This window comes from Papio anubis, chromosome 15 (assembly GCF_008728515.1).
Source record: "Papio anubis isolate 15944 chromosome 15, Panubis1.0, whole genome shotgun sequence".
In the NCBI taxonomy this organism is placed as follows: Eukaryota; Metazoa; Chordata; class Mammalia; order Primates; family Cercopithecidae; genus Papio; species Papio anubis.
The window spans coordinates 68,238,908-68,264,550 of NC_044990.1; positions in this window are offsets into that span (position 1 = coordinate 68,238,908).

The following is a 25,643-nucleotide window of genomic DNA, read 5'->3' on the forward strand; positions in this document are numbered from 1 at the left end:
AGCTTCCAGGAAGAAAAGGCTAATCTGAAAAATACTGACAACAAAAGAGAGAACACAAGAGCATAGATCACACAGTACATCAGAGACCACAGATTTAGAACAAATAATATATGCATTATTTGTTCTAGAGAACAACAAATAAATAAATTTTAGAATATATATACCAGTATTAAGAGAAATTTACAAAGCATCACCTATTTGGAGAGACGTAGTCGGGTAAGGAATATCTGAAAATAAACTTTTAATCATTTCCTGGTGAGAAGTCAGAGAATTCAGAAATTTCACAGGAAAGCAAAATTCTACACAGATGGATGTGGGAAAATATAAGGAACAAGGAATAGATGTCTGGCAGAACTGGAATAATGAGAAAGTTTGTATCATCTACATAAGGATATTTCTGGGCTTTATACTGCTGGTAAAATGCTACTTGTAAAAAATAAAAAGGTGGCTGAAGTTGCAATCAAAACTGTACAATTTAATATAGGTAGATTTATTTTTTATGCTTAAATTAAATTTTGGCCAGGCGTGGCGGCTCACACCTGTAATCCCAGCACTTTGGGAGGCCGACGTGGATGGATCACCTGAGGTCAGGAGTTTCAGACCAGCCTGGCCAACACGACGAAAACCTGTCTCTACTAAAAGTACAAAAATTACCTGGTAGTGGTTGCACCCGTCTGTAGTCCCAGCTACTCAGGAGGCTGAGGCAGGAGAATCACTTGAATCTGGGAAGCAGAGGTTGCAATGAGCCGAGATCCCGCCACTGCACTCCAGCCTGGGTGACTCCATCCCCGCTCCCCCACCCCACCAAAAAGAAAAAAATGTACAATGAAGTGTTCAATCACATCAATAACTGGGGAAGGTCTGAGATTTTCTGTGATTTGCAAGCTAAAGTGTGAAACTGACACAGTTCCATAGATGCATATGAAACACTTGGATCAGAGATGAAAGAATGAATAATTTTCAGAAAAAGCAGTAGTCAGAGTATCGGCATATATGCAATTGTAGCTCTGCCCTTAAATTCTTTAGGGTGATGTGAGGAGCCATAATGAAGGCAGAACACACAATGAGTTGTGGAATACCTAAGGAACACACAACAAGAGATCGATAGTTTTTTGTTTGTTGTTTGTTTTTAGCAAGCCGCAAAGATTTTACCAATTAGCAAATTAGTCAGTATACTTTCTCTTGGAAAGTGGGAAGCTATATAGTAGTCACACTGCAGTTTTCTTAACCTACCAGTTGCCTATGTGACTAGCCATAGAAAGTGCCCAGTATTAGAAGACAGGTAAGCCTTGCTGTCTGGCACAGTTAGCAAGAAGGTGCAGGAGTGCTGAGGACTCATGATGGAATGCCTTTTCAAATAAATGGTCTTCAGTAATGACTTTTACAACTTTTTTGAAATAATGAGTTTAAGACCTCATGAATAACTGCTATAGCTATGCACCAGGCTTGGTACAACCTACCACAGTTATGACTCTTGTTCACAGCAGAGATAAGAGACAGAAACTGCCTCCTCCAAGAATTTGTCTTAACAGAGACTTATTTTTCCTTCAATGAGCTACGTATTACACAGAGAAAAGTCTTAAGCATTAGCACAATTCAATACCCAAATGGATTATGTAAAATCAAAGAGTGACTCATCATGTTTCAACAATTTATCTTGTCCTTATTTGACTCCATATGTTCTATGCTTGAGTCACAGGCTGGGTCCGTATTTATTTTCCATGAACAGAAATTTTCCTCTATACATTATTTAGGAACTATTAATTTTCAGGAAGAAAAGGAACTTGACCATCTCTCATTGTTTTCCTCCTTTTCATTTTTTTATGATTTCTTAAAAACGCACATTGCAAACTTTCACTATCCATCCTTATTGCATCCCTTATATAATTGAAACTTCTACTACTTAATTAAATTTGAAATCACATCTGAGGGTGTAACATGTGGCATCCATCTATAATTCAAATAGCATGAGCATTATCTATGTCAAAACAATATATTCAGCAAGAATTCCTCACCCTGGTCATGAAAATATGTTTATTTTGTTTAAAGATTATAAATGCACAGGTTCATACTTCAATTAATACCTATGTTGCCACAGAATAATTTTATAGCTAAAAAATATAATTTATAAATAAAATAAATTTTTATTCCCATGAAGACACAAGTGAGTATTTTGTGAATTGTGACTCCAAGGATGTGGGAAATACAAATTTTGATTAAATTAAGTAAATGATGCCATGTTGGTCATTATCACTTCCATTGAAAAATGCTAAAATAATAAATAATATATTAACTGAAAATATTTTTAGTGTGAGCTCTGGTTAAATTTCTATTAATGAAAATGTACAATATTAAGTCAGTAACAACAAGTATTATTGAAGACCTACTATCACACAAGTAGATACATGAGAGATGGGACAAAGCAAAATACATGTGCTATATTACTATATTCCTTTCATAGTATTACTGAACTATTAATAAATATCAATAATTTCTAATAACAACTTTAGAATAATCAAATACTAAATGTTTTACATAATATTAACTTTTACTTTGTTATATCAATAATTATAGCATTTAAAATCTGTGTGTTATATTGCTTTTTTCTTCACTTCTTAGATACCCCACATTCCCCATCAAAAAGAGTTATTGGCTTAGGAATATACTAAGAATGAAAGCTTGTGAAATAGAGGTGTTTTTCAGTTACTGAAGAGAACTATTCAAAAATGAAGACAAAACACTGTCATTGTCCAGAAATCACATGAAAAGTTAAAGAATTTTGCTGGGTGTTCTCACTCTCTTTCATTTGGTTGACTCACTTTCTTAATCTCAGGATAACAAATTTTTATATCATGTTTCTTTACTATACCTATTTGTATTAGACTGTCTTCAGGGTACTAATAAAGACATGCCCAAGACTGGGTCATGTATAAAGGAAAGAGGTTTAGTGGACTCGTAGTTCTACATGGCTGAGGAGGCCTCACAATTATGGAGGAAGATGAAGGAAGAGCAAAGGGATGTCTTACATGGTGGCAGGAAAGAGCGTGTGTGCAGGGGAACGCCCACTTATAAAACCATGAGATCTCATGAGACTTATTCACTGCCATGAGAACAGTACAGGGGAAACATTGCCCATGATTCAATTATCTCCACCTGGCCCTGCCCTTGACACAGGATTGTTACAATCAAAATGAGATTTAGGTGGGGACACCCAAACCATACAACTAATATAATGTGAAATAAGTGTTGTTTAATACTATTTTGACTTATAAACTGATATATATTAACATAACCGATGTATGTTACTATGAATTATTTTATGAGCATTATATTTTAGTTACAGATTTATCTGAAACTAATATTAATATTTCCATTATTAAATGAAATATTGCATGTTAATATTAAGAGTAATTATTTTATTTTTATTATTCATATATTTAAAATTATATTACAATAAAATATTAACTTTTAATATTTCATTATACTAATAAAAAAACTTATTTGAAAGGCTGCTAGCCTTGGTTATTTAATGTACCCAACATTTTTGGAGACAATTATAGTATTCATATGGTACTTTTAAAAATTTAACATTTTAATAATAGTGCATTGATTAATGTTCTTGGTATATTTAGCAAATTTGAAAATTAAAGAAGAAGTATAGAGTAGTACATCATGTTGATGTAAAGAATTATTTATTAATTTGTATTAGGAGAATAGTTCTTTTACTATAAATGCAATAATTTCTAAAGTGATATATTCAGTTATTCTTGAAATCAACAAAGTTATTGCTGTGTAAAATGGAGAAAACAATCATATCTTTTGGGAATTTAAAGACATTGACATAATATATTGGGATTATTTATTTTATTTTATGTAAATAAGCATCTAACATTTTCGAAACAAAAGTTACAATGTAAAGAATTGGGGCACACAACAATGTTAGCTTTAATAAATGTTGTAACAGGACTCTACACACATACTACCACTCTTTGGTGTTGTCTTAATATGCCACTAGATTGCAAATAATACACATTGTTACTTTCTCTACTGACAGACAATATAAAGAAAAAATTTAAAAAGGTAAGTTTGAAAATATAAATGCACACTTTTAGAATGGAATTAAAACGTATATGCTAATAAAACAATGGAAACAGATGTCACTGAGAACATTTGCATTCACTACTTAAAATACCATCGCTATTTCTATTTTTGAATTTCATTATTGAATCCACAAATAACATGCCTTTGAAAACATAGTTTTTATTAAATACTTGAATAATTTTATCTCTGCAAAGACATCAAAGAATCGTGGTTTCCCCTTTATATAGTAATGTTTCAGATTTCTCATTATGAGTGTTCCTATTTTTCTCTCATGTGGTAATCAATAAAATTGCACAAAGATAATGTTCTTATATCTCAGAAAAACAAAAACAAAATGCACTGTATTTGTTTGCCAACCTGGGGAATGAAGCCATTTTGGGGACATTCTTGGGTTCTTTCTATTTACCACATGTCTTCCCAATTTTAATGTTAAAAATTATATTAAATACTAGATATGTTGTATTAGTCAGGTTTCTCTAGAGGGGCAGAAAAACTAATAGGCTAGATTTATATATGAACGGGAGTTTATTAATTCACATTATCACAAGGTGAAGTCCCACAATAGGCCATCTGCAAGCTGAGGAGCAAGGAAGCCAATCTGAGTCCCAAAACCTCAAATGCAGGGAAACCAACAGTGTAGTCTGCAGTGTTTAGCCAAAGGCCCGAGCACTCCTGTCAAACCACTGGTGTCAATCCAAGAGTCAAAAGCTGAAGGACTTGGAGCCTGACTTTTGAGGGCAGGAAGCATGCAGCATAGGAGAGAGATGAAGGCTGGAAGACTCAGCAAGTCTGCTCATTCCACTTTTCTTCTGCCTGCTATATTTTAGCTGTGCTGGCAGCTGATTAGATGGTGCCCACCCAGATTGAGTGTGGTTCTGCCTTTCCCAGTCCATTGACATAAATGTTAATCTCCTTTGACCACACCCTCATAGACACACCCAGTAACAATACTTTGCATCCTTCAATCCAATCATGATGACACTCAGTATTAACCATCACATACTTTTGAACAGAATTTTATAATTTTAATGATTTAAAAGGTGTTTATCTCAAAACCATCATTTCAGTATTGACTTCATAATCTGGATATTACCTGCAGCTCTCACTCTTTCGGAAATTCTTTGTTCAGGAGCACTTTCCACTATCACCCCAATGAAACAATAACTCTATGCCAATATATCCTCTCTTGATCTTTATTACAAGACTACTTCTGCATTTCAAAGTACCAAGATTTCTTCCACTTAAAAGGTAAGATGCCTAAAATAGCAATTTATCCATTTCTGGCTCTGAATTCCCTGTTTTTCCTTAAATCACATTCACTTTGTATTCACAGCCATGCTTTCTCCTTATTCATGACTGAGACACAGAATAAGGGTCCTTTCTATTATTTTTCCCCACATTATTCACTCAAGGTGTGTGTGCAGCAAGAGACGTACCAAGGAAAGTTTATGTTGTACCAACAAGATGCTCTTAAAATATACTAGTTCTGTAGAAAAACCCTGATCTTGGAGTCAAGCAGAAACTCTGCAACTGGGAGTTTGTCTCCGGCTGTATTTTTCCTCAGACTTCATTTATGTTACCATGTTCTATCTCCTTCTCCGTGTCCCTCTGTTTTTTCAGTCCCTCCCCTTTCCTAGTTCTTGGTCAACTCTGCACTTCCATAAACAAATGTTAACTGTTTATGCATGATTGTGCAGCTAATTTTTATTTCACTCTGTTCTTAAAGACTTTGTTGCAGTCTCACCACCCTTAATAGTCAATTAGGAACTCCACAACTGGGAAAAAGTCTTGGGCCATATTTTTCTTCAGGTTCTAGTTCTCTGTCATGCTCTCTTTATCGTATCTTTGCATCAGTCTACTAAAATACGCTTTGACATTGCATATAGTTTTATATGTAAAACTGTGTGCAAAGTATTTTTATATATATATTATTTTTATGCTTGTGGAAGTGTGTGTATGTGTGTATAGATCTGACAGAAGCAAGTGAGTGACCAATATATGCTGGAAATAGCTTGAGCAAAATTTATTTCCATTTATATCCATAAAATATCATACTTATTTTAATTTTTAACTAAATAAAATAATTATAATTACTTTTAAAGTGATATTTTTCCATTGCACATTGGAGAATTATAATTCAATATATTTATGGGGTGCAAAGTGATGCTATTATATATATACACACACACACACAGAGTCACAAAAAAATGTGGGATGATTGAATCAAACTAATTAACAATTCATGCCCTCAAAAACTTATCTTTTACTCCTCCTGTCTAACTGAAACATTGTATCCTTTGACCAACATCTTCCCATTCCCCCACTCCCAGCCTCTGGCTCTCTGGCTCCCACCATCAAGCTCTCTGTAAAGCTCTACTTTTATTTTATTGGTATATAAATTGAATCAGAATCTTCTAGTGACATCATAACTCTTCCAAAAACAGTGTTCTGTAATTCTTAACTGGAAGTAAGGAGGAATATGAGTAGACAGTTCAGAGGAGAGCTGGTCAAGAAAATGGGAGAAGCTGCTCAGAATCACTACTCAATAGGCAAATAAAAATGAAGAAAATATACAACATAATTGTAGAGTCTTCAGAGTGGCAACAATTAGGAAAGATAAAAGATAATAATTTAACTTGATTTTCTGGCATCTATTGTAAGGAAGAAGACACTTCCATATACATTGGTAGAACTTAACAAGCTCTAGCCTTTTCAGAAACAAATATGCTAACATGCATTAATAATAATTTAACTTGATTTTCTGGCATCTATTGTAAGGAAGAAGACACTTCCATATACATTGGTAGAACTTAGCAAGCTCTAGCCTTTTCAGAAACAAATCTGCTAACATGTATTAAATATTTAATAATATTAATTTATTATTACACTTGAGTTGTATTATTAATGACATTATATATTACATATGTTATATGCAATACATATGTATGTATATTTGTATATAATCTCCTGTGATCCAGAAATCCCACATCAGGATCATACCCAAGAGAGAAAAGAATCCTGATGTGCAGGAATGCACGTAGAAGGAGGTTTACTGAGGTACTATTTACAGCTTCTAAAAACTGCAGTCTCCCTCCCCCAGTATCGAGCATGAGAGTCCAGTAATAGAAATTCTTGAGATTATCTTCTCTCTTTTTAAAGTTCAAGAAATGAAGTTGAGATGTTGAGATATTAAAGTCACACAGCTGATAATTTGCTCAGTCATTTGGAATAGAAATCCTTTGATACACAGTTTCGTTTTTACTGACAAGGAATTCATGTACTGACATAAAAATTCTCTTTTCAAAATTAATCTCCGAAGGTCGATGAGACATGTACACTACGGAGTCTTCTCAGCATGATTCCTAAAGGAGAGGGGAGGATACCTAGCGGGGAGTGGTGCTTTCTTGATGTGAGAAAAACTACTTTCCATGTTTCTCTGTTAATAAGCACAGAAACCAGCTTTCAGAAGATGACGGAATAAGAACTTTTGACAATAAGCATTATCTTATAAAATAATATGATCTTAATTAGGAACAGGAGAGCACAGTAAAACATAAAAAGAATACATTTATAAATCATTATAAACCTTATTGACCAGGGATAACTTCAAATAAAATTAGTTGAAAAATACTGTTAATTTATGTGTGTGATTGTTTTATGTATTTATTTTATTTTAACTTATTTATTTATTTTTTGAGAGAGAGTCTCGTTCTGTCACCCAGCCTGGAGTGCAGTAGCGCGATCTCAGCTCACTGCAAGCTCCACCTCCCGGGTTCACGCCGTTCTCCGGCCTCAGCCTTCCCAGTGGCTGAGACTACAGGCGCCCGTCACCGCGCCCGGCTAATTTTTTGTATTTTTAGTAGAGACGGGGTTTTACCGTGTTAGCCAGGATGGTCTCGATCTGCTGACTTCGTGATCCGCCAGCCTCAGTCTCCCAAAGTGCTGGGATTACAGGCGTGAGTCACCGGGCCCGGCCGATTGTTTTATTCTTAAAAACGGGCCCATGTGGTTTCTACCGTGGTTTTTAATAAATTGTAAACATTTTGGCATGCCATTGTTTTCAAAACATTTTGTATTAACAGTTACATAGTACCTATTTAAATAGCTGAAGCTTATTCATTAAATAATTTATCCATATTTGGAAATTAGATTTCCAATTGAAGCAATTCCAAAGAATACAGGGCCTATATTCACAACTTCCTCAGTGTATATCAATAAAAATAGACTTTAAGATGATAATTTTTTTGCTTGTCTTTGTTTAGATTTTGTTAGTTTAACTTCTGCTTATCAAATTATCTAAGCTTTATGGGTAAATTTACTTTTCCAACAACCTTATAAGTATATGTTTAACTTTCAGATGTACAAATCTTGCTTATTCCTATGTAAAAATGTTCAGCAATTTAATAAATAAACTATGAGAAATCATTATTTTATTTTTGTATGTGTTGAGTTTGAACATTTTAAAATTGGTTACCTGATCTTTATTTCTTGCAATTTGGATTTTAGCAACTATATAAGCCTTTTACAACATTATTCCTTTCTTAAAGTTTAGCATTCATGTTTTATTTTCTTTTCTTAACACTGGAAAAAATAGTTTCCCCAGTATGTAATTATCAACCTATTGTCTCTATTTTTTAAGGAATTACTTTTCATAATCATTTATTTCAATTGCTTACATTCATTTTATCATTGATTTTCTATGTTTGGTTTTAGAAGACTAACTAATTAATATTTATATGGACAATTTTTAGTTAACATCATTTTACCTGTGTTTTGCTCATGAATTCCACAAATTTCATTATAGATTGTGTTTAGTTTAAAACTTACTGAAATGTTAATTTCCTGCTTAAAATAAGAGATAAATATTATAAAACATTTTCCATAAAATAGTACATGTTATGCTGTATTTTTGTTAAACTTCATACGTTATATCCATATCTATCCTTTTACATTACATTTATTATTATAATAATATTTTTTGATTAAGTGACAAGACTGTCAACTGTATCAGGCAGTATGCAGTGCTGGGAAAAGAAACCCTTCTAATAATTTTAGATGAGAAGGGAATTAGTAGCTGTGATTAGGTGCTCACAAAATCACAAGAACACCTGGATTAGGGAGTCATGCTGACCCCTATGGACTACGTGAACGCTTTGATTGTGATTATTAATGTGTGACTCTGACTCAGAATCACTCAAATCTGGAAGCCTTAAATCACAACCAAGGATGAGTTATGAAGAAATGGTCTTCCTAGGATGCTAGAAAACTGAAGTCAGAGTTACTTGTGCAGTGAGAATTGCCTCCTCTTTCTCCCAATATGCTGTGGCATTGGTGGGGACAGTGGTATCCATGTTATTCCTCAGTTGTTTTGATATAAGAATATTCTGCATTTTTAAAAATGTGTTATATTAAGACCAAACCTGTTTGATTCCTTCCTGATTATTGCTGTGAATCTTAATATATGATGGATGTGGCATCTTCTGCATTTATCGATGTGCTACCATGAAGAGAAAGGAACACCATCAGTGGCATGTTTCCCTAGTGACCTGTGAGCTAAAGAAAGCTGTTTATTCGCTTGTATCAGCTCCTACATTTTTTTTTTTTTTTTTTGTCAATCTCGCACCTAACAATTTCTGTGTCTTTGTCTAGGCAATTTATTAAGAAATTTTAAATTTTGTGTGTGTGTGTGTGTGTGTGTGTTCCCTTTACACTAACCAAGGAATAGAACCAGTTTTGATTTCTCCTTTAAAATCTTTTCAAGAAATTACAATACTGAATCCAGTAGGATTCATATCCAAATAATCATCTCATTAGTAATTGAGACATGCAGGAATTTAAAACAAGAAATATAATTATTTATGATATAGATGAGAGAGAGATGTGAGCAGGCTTCTTAATGAATGATTAGAATTGTTTCAAATGATAGTGATAATTTTTTGAAAAACAATTTGTTGAACAATTTGCAAATAAGGCCCAAGAACATATAAAGGTTAACATATTTTGATCTCTAAACTCTACCTTTGCAGATTCATCATAATTAATGCTTTTACATACTGTATGCAAAAAGGATCATTTAAATGTTCGTTCACTATATCACAAAATTGTAAACTGACAAAATATTTTGAACAGAGAATAAGTAATATTCTCAAAATATGTATCATGTAGAAGTCCTACCATCAAAATAGAGTAGCATGTTGAAATTTTAATGTTTTAAAATTAAATAAAAATTCAGAATAATTTGTGTACCTGATAGCAACAAGAGGAGAAAAAGAGAGAGAAAACATGAAATAAATATAAAGTTACAAATGCCTACAGAGTAAACAAAGTTGAGCCTGAATAATAGAATTGTGGATTTTTTTTTTTTTAATGTTTTCAACTGTTTAGAAATGTTTTTCAGTTTAAATTAATAAAACATTCAGGCCGGGCACGGTGGCTCATGCCTGTAATCCCAGCACTTTGGGAGGCTGAAGCGGGCGGATCACGAGGTCAGGAGATAGAGACCAGCCTGGTCAACATGGTGAACCCGCGTCTCTACTAAAAATACAAAAATTAGCTGGGCATGGTGCCACGTGCCTGTAGTCCCAGTTACTCGGGAGGCTGAGGCAGGAGAATCGCTTGAACCGGGGAGGCGGAAGTTGCCATGAGCCAAGATCGAGTCACCTCAAAAACGAATAAATAAATAAATAAATAAATAAATAAATAAAATCCATTTTCCTGGTCACAATAAATACAAAGTTATAAAATACTGGAAATTAGACATCAAATTTCAAACCAGCTCCAGTACTTCTTTCACTCAAGTGTACCCTTCAAAGTAAGTAAGCTGTGAACAAGAATTTCTAAAGAAGAAAAACCTGAATATTACATTTAAATTAATACTTTTTGGTCAAAGTAGATGGACATTATTCCTACCTCAAATTTCTATCTTGAGTTTGAGTTTAAATTTCTGTGATTTCTCTCTCTCTCTCTCTGTCTCTCTCTCTCTCTCTCTCACACACACACACACACCCCCCTCTGTTTTTCCCCCTTAATAATCCCATGAAAACTTTTCACCTCCCTTTTCATTCTGCTTCACTATTTGGCTCATAAGGATTCTGGGGTCTGGTCTTCCTCTTCTGAGATATTTCTAGCTAGTTTTCATATACCAGCTTTTAATCTCAAAGTGAACTTCTCTCCAGAACTTATGGGCTCAAGATGCCACAGAATCTTCTTCAAATATAAACTACTAATATCTGCAGACACCTGTGCTACTGGCTTTTGCATGGTTTCATAATAATGTGATACATGATTTTTGAGACACGTTGAGTACGTGCACATGACAGAGTGAAAAAAATGGGATCAGTGGACTATGATGGAGACCACTGATGATGCAGTATTTTGCCTGTCCAAGGTTGGTTTAATAAAAGAAAAATTGCTAGATTATATAATCACACATTTTTGTAAAATAATAGGAAATAACATGTGGAAAAAAAACAGTATTCAAGTTTTGTCATATGTATATTTTTAAAAAATGCAATAGGGAAGAGGTAAAATTAGATCAAAATATGACAAGTATCTTATTGACATTAATTAGAATATACTAGTAATATGCTCATAATTATTTATGCCTAACATGTGAATGATTAATGATTTATAGAATGTCTAAATGTATGATACATAGTGAAAATAATGAGCTATAATATAATAAGTTGATTTTGTAACTACTGTTACATTTGGTTAAATTATATTCAGAGAAAATATTATAACAAAAATCAAAATAATATGGTCATGACAAAAATGTATTAAATTATTGTGCTAAAATTCAAGAAAGAATAAGACAAAGATTCTTAATTTAAAGAATTTTCAATCAATGGTATTGGTAGTATAGAAGGAACAGGAGACAGAGGAATAAAACTAGAATTACTGGAACCAGTAGATAAAAAATGATAAAGATATGCTGAAATAATACAGAACAGGGGATTCAAACCATCTTTTGACTTAAGGAAAACACAGGAATTTTTGTAAACCAAATTTGTAGCCTAGCATCCATAGATACCCACTTCTGGAAAATTCATTTCCCAGAAGTTTATTTATTCTGAATTAGCAAAGGCATTGGTTGATCAAGATGTTACTCTGTTAGATTACAGGTGGGTGGGTTATGGTAATTTTGTTTCATGGAACTGTGCAGGACAAAGACACAATTCTCATATGCACGAGTGAGGACTGCCTGCATTTAATAATATGCAAAGTGAGGACTGCCTGCATTTAATGATAGTTCTATGTTATAATTAAATAAAACTATTTTATGCTTAACTTCCCTATGCTTTGTTAGAATATGTGTGTGTGTAGGTGTGTGCATCTATATGTATATATACATGTAAATATATATATGTGTGTGTGTATATATATAGTGGATGTGTGTGTTTACTTTTATGAACTCAAACACTACATTGCCCAGAAATAACTCTCTGGAAATTACTTTCTTAAGGAAATTATCATTATGCTCTATAGCTTGCTATTATTCTGAAGAGCAATATTAAGCAGAAAATTGTTCTATCCATTTCATGGATATTATGAATAATTGGAATCCAACCAACAATAACAGCAATTTCCATAGAAATTTTGTGTAATAGACTGGTAAAAACCAAGTTGACCCACTTTCAGTTAATGTCATGTGTGGCAATTGGCCTTCCAGTGTTCTGTATTAGCGAATTTTAATAAGGCTAAATGTGATGCTGTGCCACAATATTCGACTAACCGATAGGGCATTTTAAACATAGCCTAGCTTAATATCATTTAGCCCAGAAGCCCATATTCCACAAGAGCTTTGCCAGAGAAGTTTCTAGTCCAGCATGTTCCCAGCAGATGGTATTCATCTGCCATATGCTGTAATGCCTAGATAAGCATAATGATACAATGCCTGCTATTTCATTCAATAGTGAATTTGACTATGTGAATTAATACATACCAGGGGTAAATGACAGAAGTCAATGGAGGTAATGAATATGGAAAATATTTAATATAATCAATTGACAGATAATTCTGGTAGTATTTTTTTAATATTCTGTTTGGTTCTATTTAGGACAAACAAAGTTTAAAATACAAATGGAGGCTAGTGTATAATACTTTGTAATCTGTTAGAGTCTACATTACATAAGTCTTTTAAATACACTACAACTCAAATTCTCAATGCATAAAGACATTATAGATTATGGATATCCTAAAAATTACCTAATATTTTCAACCCTACAAAATTTACAAAGTTTCTTGCCCAAAGCCTCCCAGTCTCTAGGATGGTCACTTTTTCCCCTAAAGAAATTAACACTGTGTTTTCACTATTATTTTCTAATATAAGTGCAAACCAGTGTAGTGTATATTTTTTCTATCATAATATACTGGCTATTGCAAGGAAGTCATAATTTTCCAGTTGGGGACAATCAATCATACAGTCAAATTTCTATAATATAATAAAATAATTTCATTATAAAATATTTTATAGAAAATAGTGAATTAATAAAACACATACCTGGTTTTATGTCTCATAATCTCATACATGCCTGGTGTAATTCTGTCTCAAAAAAGAGACTATTCATATCAAATAATAAAATGTATTCTCTACTGAGATGATGGGTTTGTATTCTTCAAGCAACTTTCAAAAGTCCCCTTTTTAGCCATTGATACATCTTTGCATGTAAGCTAATCTTAGGTAATAAATATTCTCACTGGCCAATTATTAAGGAAAGATGTATTCCAATTATGATCAATTGCCATTATAATGTATTTTACCAATACGTGGTTTATGAGCTATTGATACTACTTCATAATAAGGACTGCTGTCTCATACAGGTGGATACTATGTTTATCATTTTATCATTTTGTGAAACCACACTTTCAGCAACCTTCTGCTCATAGCGCATGCTTTCATTTTTTTAATTCCTCTTTTGTTAAAGAAATACAAATATATGACTCACATGTAAATTAGAAACAAAATCAGTACACAGCTTGTATACAATTTTTTATCATAAAAATGTTTTTCAGCAATATAAAGTTTCTCAAAGTGTACATGATACTCTTTCAACAATGATATCTAATTATAAGCAGTGAAACAGTAATATCAAATATTCAAGGGAGAATTCTCACAGCTGCCAAGTTAATCTCCTCTAACCCAAAGTTCTGTTCATGTTCTTACGCACTTACCATCATTTGTTTCCCTTTAGCTTACCAAATTAATTAAAATTGATGTACTTTGGTATTCAAGGCAGGATACAATATGTCCTCAATCTGGCATTATAAGTATTCTCTATCATAGTTCCTTAATTGTAACATACATTTCAGCTAAAGTGGGTTATTATCAATTATAGTCCATAACCATTCTGGACTTCCCTAAGTTGGGTGTTATCAACTATAGTCCATAAACATTCTGGACTTCCCTCAATTTGAGTCTACATTTGTTTATGCTGTTCTCTGTTTCAATTGAAACTATCTCTTGCTTTCAATTACTACTAACAGAAATCCTACTAAGAATATCCGAAATGCTACCACCTTCAGAATATTTTTGGATTATCCTAACCCTGCAGTGTCACTTCCTCTCAAGGAAATATTTGGTTGTCTCTATCCTGTGACATGTAAAGGCTTTAATTTTAAATATATTTACTTGTATACTTTTGTTCTCAGATTAATATTCTATATTCTAAGATGTTGCCTAATTCACTAACACTTTAGAACCCATTAGAATTTTTAAGTACAGCTTTCTGACCTTTCTTGTCTCTGCATGGTCAATCTACTTGACTCTACTTGACTAACTTTTTATATGTATTAATGGGATTAATCTCTCTCAGGATTGAAGATATAGATTGAAGTCTGCTTTTATCAGCTGGAAATCTTCCTCCTTTTCTTAGGTTTTACATTTAATATCTCTCATGTAGATCTCCTATGTAGTCATGTATTTTTTCCTTGATTTACGACTCAACTGACACTGATGTATCATCCTTTAATATTCCAATGGCTTGATTCAGTCACAAGAATCACACTCACTAGGTGTATATATCAACCTGGAGTAGATAAATGCTTTTTATTATCCCTTGGTGGATGTGTTAATTTTAACTGCTGAACATTTTCTTCAAAGAATGTATCCTTTCTTGCTGGTCAATTTTCCCATTCTCTATCCTTTAGGACTTTACTTCCTTCTGTACAACTAATAGATCTCAGTATCTACAGTACCCGGGGCTTCACCAAACATGACAACAGATTTCAATTTTGAGGGGTCATTTATTTTTCAGCTGCTTCAGTGGGAACACCTACTTAAAAGAGGTATAACTTCAGAAGGTGGTGCAAGCTTGTATTTAGCTGACGTTCTATAGGAAGTGTTCGTGTTCTATTTTGTCTTAGAATCTGCATCACTGTAGAGTAACTCCAGCTTTTTCTTATTTTTGTGGGTGAACAAATTGTATGATGTCACAAAGTTCCATGTAGGCATTACTATAACCTTCCTGCAACTGCAACTGAAACGATTTTCGTTTCCTGTTTCCCTGCCCCAATGAAGTGGCTTTTCATTGATATTAGGGATCTGCTAATGATCACCTATCCTGAGAGAGTCTTGTCTGATGATGTCATCCAGAGAACTAGCTCATACTTTTTTTTTTTTAAATAAATCATGGTAGTATGTATGACTTTATTCATAGGAATTATCACATACTGAAATTAGTTTATTCATGTATTTATTCACATGTAGATATCCAAAGATTATAATTTGAATAAATGAAAAAACTGTCTATCATGCTATCATTGTAATGGTATTTTATAAGGAGTTACTGTTTCTCTCTAGAAAGAAGAAATGTTGTGTAAATCTTCAGAGAGATGGTAGGTTTTAAAATTGGTCACAAAATACTTTTGGTCATTTTCATGTAGAAAACAATGAAATATTTTAGATATTATTTGACTTGGAAGAGGTTTTATATGTAAAGAGTGTGATACAACGTTGTTTCAACAATTTACACGTGTGTCTGGACAGCTTCTCAAGAAAATTTGCAAAAATTAAATCAATTTTTGGTTCTTCAGTTCTATAGTAATATAATGGCTCAATATCACTAACAATTTTTTTCAATGTCAACTCTGCCTAGTTATTTTTGCAAATTTTGTTTCATGCGTCATTTAATTAATAGAGAATACAGAGATTTTCAATCAAAAGCTAAATTTCCAAACTCATTGTTCTCACATTAAGAAGTAATAATTTTCACATCATTTAATGTCTATGACTACTCTTGTTAGTTTGGTCCTTTATATCAATCTTTGTCGGCCACTAGAAGTCTATGCCACCTTTTTCCCCCACTTTTGAGATTACTTCAGACAAATAGCTGCTCTAAGTAAATAATCTGTTGTTTTCTTTCTCTTCTTTCCCATTCCCCCAACTCCAATGCAGTTTCTTTCAGGTCTAAGATGACAGGTCAATATCATTTCTAAATCTAAGATCGTTCATTCTCTTCCACATAGAGGGCCTCTCTTATTTGTCTGTAGCCACTACATTTCTCAATATTAAGTTGAACAAACAGGGAGATCATGCTCATGCCTGTATTACCTTTATTCTGAACTTTTCCCTTAGTTCCTTGTGGAGCCATATCACAGTCTTTGACTTATTGTCAATGATTTCCCCCACAGTGGTCAAATTTTTAAAAATTATTTTGCTCAATGTCAATCTTGGAAAAGATATTTTAAATTGAAGTGCTTTCTTAAGGTAACATATGGTACTGCATGTGCTGAATTATAGTTATTTTCTTCAAGGCACACGTGCATGAACACACACACGTACACACACGCACATACTGATTTTAGTTTTGTTAATTTATATTCCATAAATAGAAGCAAATGGGAATGCAAGAAATTAGAGCACCAGAGGACATAAATTTTGTTCCTCCAAAAGTATCATACTTAATACTTGATTTTCTGTTTCATAGCCTTATATTTTAAATGTAAGAACTTTCTAAAAAGCAAAAAAACTTGAGGAGAGAGAAGGAAAATAGGAAATGCAACAGGGAAAAAAAAATAGCTGATCTCATGTGATATTCAACTCATGTGGAATTCAACCTAAAAGTGGTTTAGATATTAGACAAACTATTCTTTTGTTTATTAATGGTTCTGTTCATTCTTGTTATCCTTTCCAATGGTTTCTCTTCAGCTCTTTTTAAAAGCATTTTTTATCCCTAATTTTTCAGTTCTCTCTTACAGTTAAATATAGTTTGGAACTCATTTTCAAGAATAGTAATAGCCAGTAGAATGGTATAGAGTTTGAGAGAAATTGTGAAATAATGAAATTATACTTTCTCAATTTATGTTGAATTTAAAAGTGTAAATAAGCAAATCAGCAAATGTCATTACTTATTCATCTCACTTTTTGCTCTGCACAATCCCATATTTGTCATCAAAACAATATGTTGTCCCAGTAAACATCAGTAACATTTCAGAGCACATAAACTTTTACTACCTCTGCAGTACCCATCTACATAACACAAATCCCCCAAACCACACGTTTTCTTCCTCCTACATTTCCCTGCAACGTGGGAATTTTCTGCAGTTTTCTCCTTTGTTTTCAAAGCCTGTGACTGCAGGGATGGCTGCTTTTCCTCTCCTAATGTCCCTCTGCTGATCACTGGCTTCTTCAGCTGATGTTCTTCTGTGGCTTCTTTCACAGTTATCCATCTGGAATATTTACTACTTTGAGTTGTCCAAAGTCATGACATTGAAAATGTGACAAAAATACTGCTTTCTTTCTAATCCTCAAAGAAGACAGAGAATTTCATTCTGTTGTGTCAGAAACGGGGACGTTGCTCCTTCTCCCTGAAGTCAGTTCTGTACTTCTTCCACAACCCTGTAATTTCTCAGTCTTTGGAGCAACACTATTTTGGTGACAAGGATTACAGTTGCCTACGGCAAAAACCAAAGCTTTTTGTTTTTCTGTTGACATTTTAGTCAAAGACCTCAAACAACCTCATATGGGTCTACCTAAATGATTCTCCATTCCTTCGGCACCACTGCAAGTGTTTTATATCTATATCAAAAAATCTATCCCAATAACTCTCAGTCAAAAATTAAAAGAAATAAAACTTTAATGCTTACTAATAGTAAAACTTGAGAAGAGAAAGAAGGAAAAATAAGAAGGGAATGCAACAGGAGCAACGTTTGTATTTTTACTATACAAAATTTATATATGTATTTGTATAAAAATTTGTATTTTTACTATATAAGCAGTAAAAGTACAAATAGGTCTCATGTTTATCATCTCATACAAATAGACACCATGAAGGAAATGGAAAGCTATAGACCTAACTACATTAAATGGATCATAGTGTGACTCACATGATAGCCTCAGTTTAGACAACTCATTGTGCACAGACACAAATACACACACAAATAGTAAGCCATTTTTCCTTAAACAATATGTTGATTTAGGTAAGGAAGTATTGAACATGACTATTTCACACCTAGAGATGTATATTTTTGCACTTTTATTTTTTAATGAGCCTCTGTGTTTTATTAATTTCCTCTGTGATGTTTGTTGAAGAGATTCTTAATATAGTTAGCTATTATGTTTTTATTCATAGAAAAAGTCAATCTTTTTATACATGCTTTTAGATAATGCAGAATAAAGATCAGAGTGATCAAAATCTGGTTCTGAATGGAAGAACAAAAGCTTAGACGAACTTGTAGAAAATTTAAATTAGTCACTTGAGTAAATTTTTCTACTTCTTTTTCTTTTGAAAGAAACATATAACAAAGAATTATATTCCGAATTATTATTATTAATTATAAGAAGAATATTAAGGAGGGTAAGGAAAATGCTTCCAGAAGGAGGAGTGATTTTTAGTTTTGCACAAGGTAGAAAGTATAACTCTTTGATAAGTTTATATTTGACAAAGATTTGACAAATGTGAGGACATGAGTTGGATATCTGTGAAAGACTATCTCAGGTAGAGGGAAAAACAAGAGCAAATAACTTCTGAGAATAAAATTATTTGGTGTTTTCTAATATGGGCAAGTACAGGATATCACTCAAGGTAAGTGAAGAGGACTCCAAGATTTCTGGATTGATCTGGAAGGATTTAGTTGTCATTAACTAGGTTGAGAAAAGAATGTAGGTGAAACAGGTTTGGGAATGAGTGGTTGAGCAACAGTAAATATCTGGACATACTAAGTGTAAAATATGAGATGGGTATTAATGAAAATGTCAAGTAGAGAGATATATAAGGTTGGAGTTCAGAAGACAGGTCAGAACTGGAGATACACATTTGTAAGTTATCAGTTAGTCTGAATGAAATCACAAAAGGAGGGCACACAGAGAGAAAACAGAAGACCAGGCTCTGAGCATTTGGGAACTTCCAAAATAAGAATAGGAGGAGGAAACAGCAAAGAAATTAGTATTGAGAAAGACGGACATGGGCGGCTAAAGGAAAACCAAGATTCTATGCTACTGAAGAGAAAAGAAGAGAGAATGCTGCATCCTTCTGAATAGTGCAAATATGTCAAGTCAAATAAGGCCTAAAAAGTGAGTTGAACAAAGTGGAAGTGAGATGGAATAGAGTTTCAAACCAAATTGCAGTTAAGTTCACAAGAGGAATTGAAGACAATGCTAACAGACAATTTTTTTTTTATGATCTTTTTATCTTGTGTAAAGAACAGCAAAGAAATGGGCCTGTGGCTCATGAGGTACATAGAATCAGAATAAGCTTGTTTGTGTATTTGATTGTTTCAAATGAAAGGCATAATAGTGCGTTGAAATGCTATTTCAACAGACAGTTTAAGACATAGGGACCTAGATGATCTAGGGAAGAAACAGATGATCTAGAAGACTGATGTTCTCTCAAATAGGTGGAAAACGGTAGGATCCGGCTGCATTACATAAGAGTGGAGATTTCTCATTTACGGTTCTAGGCAGAAAATTATGCAAGTGCAGTTGCTGATAGGAGCATAGATGTATTCTATTAAAGAATGAGACTAGGACCTTGGGCACTAGAGCATTGGTGACCTTTTCTTATATTATTACCTCAACATCCTTTTATTATACAGGATACCATTGATATATGCAATGTCAGATTCAAGAAGACATGGAGCTTATACAATTCTTGTGACAATTTGTCTATGACAAATGTAGGTCAATTTCTGACCACTCTAGTTGTGATTACAACTTTATAGTCAGTAAAATAATTAGAGTTCTTCTTGCCAGTATTTTTCTGTCCTACAATACTAATGAATGAATTCACTGAACAACACAAAATGTACTTAATCTAAGATATTAATCTTATATTTTTATTCATTTCATTGACAGAGCTAATATCTATATAAGACAAAATATGCTGGGAATGATTCTAAATGCTATACAAATACTCTATTACAATATATGACAATGAAAACTGTTGGGTATTCACTAGCATTAGTTTTAGATTAGGAAATTAAAGTGACTGATCTTTTTTTTCTTTTTATTTTGAGTGTTCTGTGTTCTGTCCTTATTTGCTGAAATTTTGAATTTTGAGAATCGGAAATGAAAATTCTACTGGCTTCAATGTAAATTAATCTTTTTCTCTTACCATTCTTTATTAAGCAAAATGGCTATTTTCTTCCTCACATATTTTTAGTGCTACAAAAGATTAGGGGAAGATTGAAAAATATTTTTGTTTGGCTTAGTCAGGAGAAAATGTCTTCCCATATAAGTAAATGTTTAATCTCAGAAAAATCTAAATCATTGTTTTGATTTCAAAGAATACCATCACTGAATCTTATCTGGCCATATGGCTTCTATTAGGTAAAGAGGAACAAAACAAACAAATACAAATTTATATTCACTTTTTCCAATATGCCTTTCTTCTTGCCTCTTTAACTTCATTTTACTTTATTTTTAAAGATACTATAATATAATATACAAATGCTAAATAAAAATAAATTTATGCCAATTTTGCAAAAATATGATTGGATTTAAATAATTATTTAATGAACTGTCCCACTAAACATGAACTAACAAGAGAATAATGGTAAAATAAAAATCTTTATACATCAAGCTATTGATTCTTATAGATTTTTAGAAATAACATAGTGTATACAAATAGGTTTACATTTAATATGTATAAAACTTTATATGTTATTATTTTTAATATATCTTTCTTATTGCCTCTTAAATTTTATTATAAACATTTCAATATCTATGCTATTTCCAGAGTAATGATTATGCTTATACAGTATATTCAAATCAACATAGAAAACAAAAAATAAGAGGTAAAATGCTTTAACATGAATATAATTACATAAAATTGTCCCTGGAAGATATTTATTTTGTTTATAATATTAACAAGGTTATTAATGTGAAATTCTTTAGTATAATTTGACATTTCTTAACCTGGAAGAGAACACCTGGGGGACAGAATGCAAGCAAGCTGTTTTTAATATTCTTATGTTTGATATCTATCACAAGACAAACAGTAAGACTACCTGGATAATAATTAGAAACATATATTATTTCTGCATAATTCTCATTTATAGAGTTCAGTTTAGTTAATATGAGCATGATTTTGATACAGATAAGATAACCTGGTAAATGCTTAAAATAACGAGAATCACTTGTTTTCTTAGAAAAATTCCAAAACTAATGGTCATTAAATAAAACACTCTGATAAACTGCATGGGATGTTTTCCAGGGTGGAGTTTTGAGAGCCATGGCTTGACTAAGAGTAAATGAAACTAGTTCACAATGAAAGCATAGGACTGAATAGAACTAAGGATTACTTTCTAAATCTGGTTGATGTTAACAGTGGTTATGAGAAATTTGTAAAGGAAACTGCATTTTTGCACCCCAACTGAGGAACACAGAAATAAGGAAACTGGGGGAGAGAAACCTGGATCCAGACGAAAAAATGAAAAGATCAGCAAAACACACCAAGGGTGAAATTCAGTGCATCGTTTGCATCTATTTGACCTTGTCTTTGTGTGCATGTGTATCTGTGTGTTTGAAGAAAGGGAGTATCGCCTATAAAATGTGCCTTAAAAAAACTTCAGAACACAACTCTAGCTAGTTGGTTTTGGAGATGGGTCCTGCAATTGTGCATGTCTATCTTTTTGTCTAGGTGTCAGGAAGGAAATTTGTCTGCCATGAAAATTACCCTACTAAAAAAAAAAAAAAAACTGAAAAAATCATAAAACAATGCTTGTGCTAATTTTCGTATAAGGAGTAAGGAAAGGATCCAGTTTCAGCTTTCTACTTATGGTTAGCCAATTTTCCCAGCACCATTTATTAAATAGGGAATCCTTTCCCCATTTCTTGTTTTTCTCAGGTTTGTCAAAGATCAGATGGCTGTGGATGTGTGGTATTATTTCTGAGGACTCTGTTCTGTTCCATTGGTCTATATCTCTGTTTTGGTACCAGTACCATGCTGTTTTGGTTACTGTAGCCTTGTAGTATAGTTTGAAGTCAGGTAGCGTGATGCCTCCAGCTTTGTTCTTTTGACTTAGGATTGTCTTGGCAATGCGGGCTCTTTTTTGGTTCCATATGAACTTTAAAGCAGTTTTTTCCAATTCTGTGAAGAAAGTCATTGGTAGCTTGATGGGGATGGCATTGAATCTGTAAATTACCTTGGGCAGTATGGCCATTTTCACGATATTGATTCTTCCTATCCATGAGCATGATATGTTCTTCCATTTGTTTGTGTCCTCTTTTATTTCACTGAGCAGTGGTTTGTAGTTCTCCTTGAAGAGGTCCTTTACATCCCTTGTAAGTTGGATTCCTAGATATTTTATTCTCTTTGAAGCAATTGTGAATAGAAGTTCATTCATGATTTGGCTCTCTGTTTGTCTGTTACTGGTGTATAAGAATGCTTGTGATTTTTGCACATTAATTTTGTATCCTGAGACTTTGCTGAAGTTGCTTATCAGCTTAAGGAGATTAGAGGCTTAAATGTTAGACCTAATACCATAAAAACCCTAGAAGAAAACCTAGGTAATACCATTCAGGATATAGGCATGGGCAAGGACTTCATGTCTAAAACACCAAAAGCAATGGTAACAAAAGCCAAAATTGATAAATGGGATCTAATTAAAGAGCTTCTCCACTGCAAAAGAAACTACCATCAGAGTGAACAGGCAACCTACAGAATGGGAGAAAATTTTTGCAATCTACTCATCTGACAAAGGGCTAATATCCAGAACCTACAAGGAACTCAAACAAATTTACAAGAAAAAAACAAACAACCCCATCAAAAAGTGGGCAAAGGATATGAACAGACATTCCTCAGAAGAAAACATGCATACAGCCAACAGACACATGAAAAAATGCTCATCATCACTGGCCATCAGAGAAATGCAAATCAAAACCACAATGAGATACCATCTCACACCAGTTAGAATGGCGATCATTAAAAAGTCAGGAAACAACAGGTGCTGGAGAGGATGTGGAGAAATAGGAACACTTTTACACTGTTGGTGGGATTGTAAACTAGTTCAACCATTATGGAAAACAGTATGGCGATTCCTCAAGGATCTAGAACTAGATGTACCATATGACCCAGCCATCCCATTACTGGGTATATACCCAAAGGATTATAAATCATGCTGCTATAAAGACACAAGCACACGTATGTTTATTGTGGCACTATTCACAATAGCAAAGACTTGGAATCAACCCAAATGTCCATCAGTGACAGACTGGATTAAGAAAATATGGCACATATACACCATGGAATACTATGCAGCCATAAAAAAGGATGAGTTTGTGTCCTTTGTAGGGACATGGATGCAGCTGGAAAACATCATTCTTAGCAAACTATCACAAGAACAGAAAACCAAACACCGCATGTTCTCACTCATAGGTGGGAACTGAACAATGAGATCACTTGGACTTGGGAAAGGGAACATCACACAGTGGGGCCTATCATGGCAAGGGGTGAAGGGGGAGGGATTGCATTGGGAGTTATACCTGATGTAACCGACGAGTTGATGGGTGCTGACGAGTTGATGGATGCAGCACACCAATATGGCACAACTATACATATGTAGCAAACCTGCACGTTATGCACATGTACCCTAGAACTTAAAGTATAATAATAATAAAAAAATAGAATATAATCTATATCACATCACCATTTTATTTCATAAATTAAAATATATAACCATAGAATTTACACTTTTTACAGTAATGCACACAAGTAAAAAGATTTCCATCAAATACATTAAGATAATTTCTTATGGTGCAATAGAGAAATGGAAGCAGTGAATAAGAATAAAGTAGAGTACATGTGGATAAATGAAATGTTAGGAGTTTGTGCAGACCAATGTTAACATGCCATATACTGCCTATGATTGTCTGAATCTGAGGTCTAAAACCACATAAAAAATAATAAAAGATAACAAGGTGAATGGGAAGTTAAACAATGTCAGTTCTGTGAATTACAGGATTTTTTTGTAGGAGAAATAACACCCACAAAAAATTGATATATGATTTTTACAATATGTCTTGAGATTTGAGATAGAAGAAGGCTGACTCGTTTCTGTTTTGCAAGAGGAATTTATTGTATTCATTTCCCATTGTAAATATACATAGTCATACATTATTCATATTAGCAATTTATCTTTTAAGTGTGTAGGTGAATCTGAGAAAATTGATTGAATATTTGTGGGGAAATCTTTAGAACTACTTGAGAAAAGCATAGGACTCAAAAACCCTCAAATATTTCAGAAGTTCTTATTTGATTACCAACGTTTGCTATTAAATTTCAAGGATTGCTCTCTGTCTGCCTAATTTAACATAGAATAGATGTTCCTGGGCTGATTTGTGTTCCATGATTATACTTATTATAGTAAATCTAATGATATTTTCCATTGAAAATTTATATAGTTGACTCTCTGTAACCTCAGGTTTTGCATATGCGAATTCAACCAACCACGGATGAAAAGTATTTGAAAAAAAATTTAAAAATACAAACAAGAAGTACTGGATAACAATTATTTACATAGGATTTACATTGTATTAAGTATTATAAGTATTCTAAAGATGATTTATATTAAAGTACATGAGAGGATGTGAATAAGCTAGATACAAATACCATGACAATTTCTGTAAAGGACTTGAGTATCCATAGATCTTGGTAGAAAGGTGCCCTGAAACCAATCCCCACTCCCCGCAAATATTAAGATATGACTGTGATTTAAGATGTTTTAAGATTTAATTTATTCCATATATACTTCCAGTTTTCACCATGCTATTAATTTTTTTCTTTCTATAAAGCTGGATATTCTCTTGAGATTTCTGCCTTGACTTATGTGTTATTTAGAAGTACGTTATTTAATCTCTACGTATTTTGTGATTTTCCAGCTGTTTTTCTGTTTTAATTTTTAGTTCAATTGCATCGTGAACTGAGGGCAAAAATTGTAAGATTTCTATTTTTAAAAAATGTATTAAGGTTTTCTAATGGCCTGGAATATGATTTATCTTGGTAAATGTTTCATGTGAACTTGAGAAGGATGTATGTTATGCTGTTGTTGCCTAAAATGTTTATATATGTCGATTATGTCAATTTGATTGATTGTGTTGTTGTTTT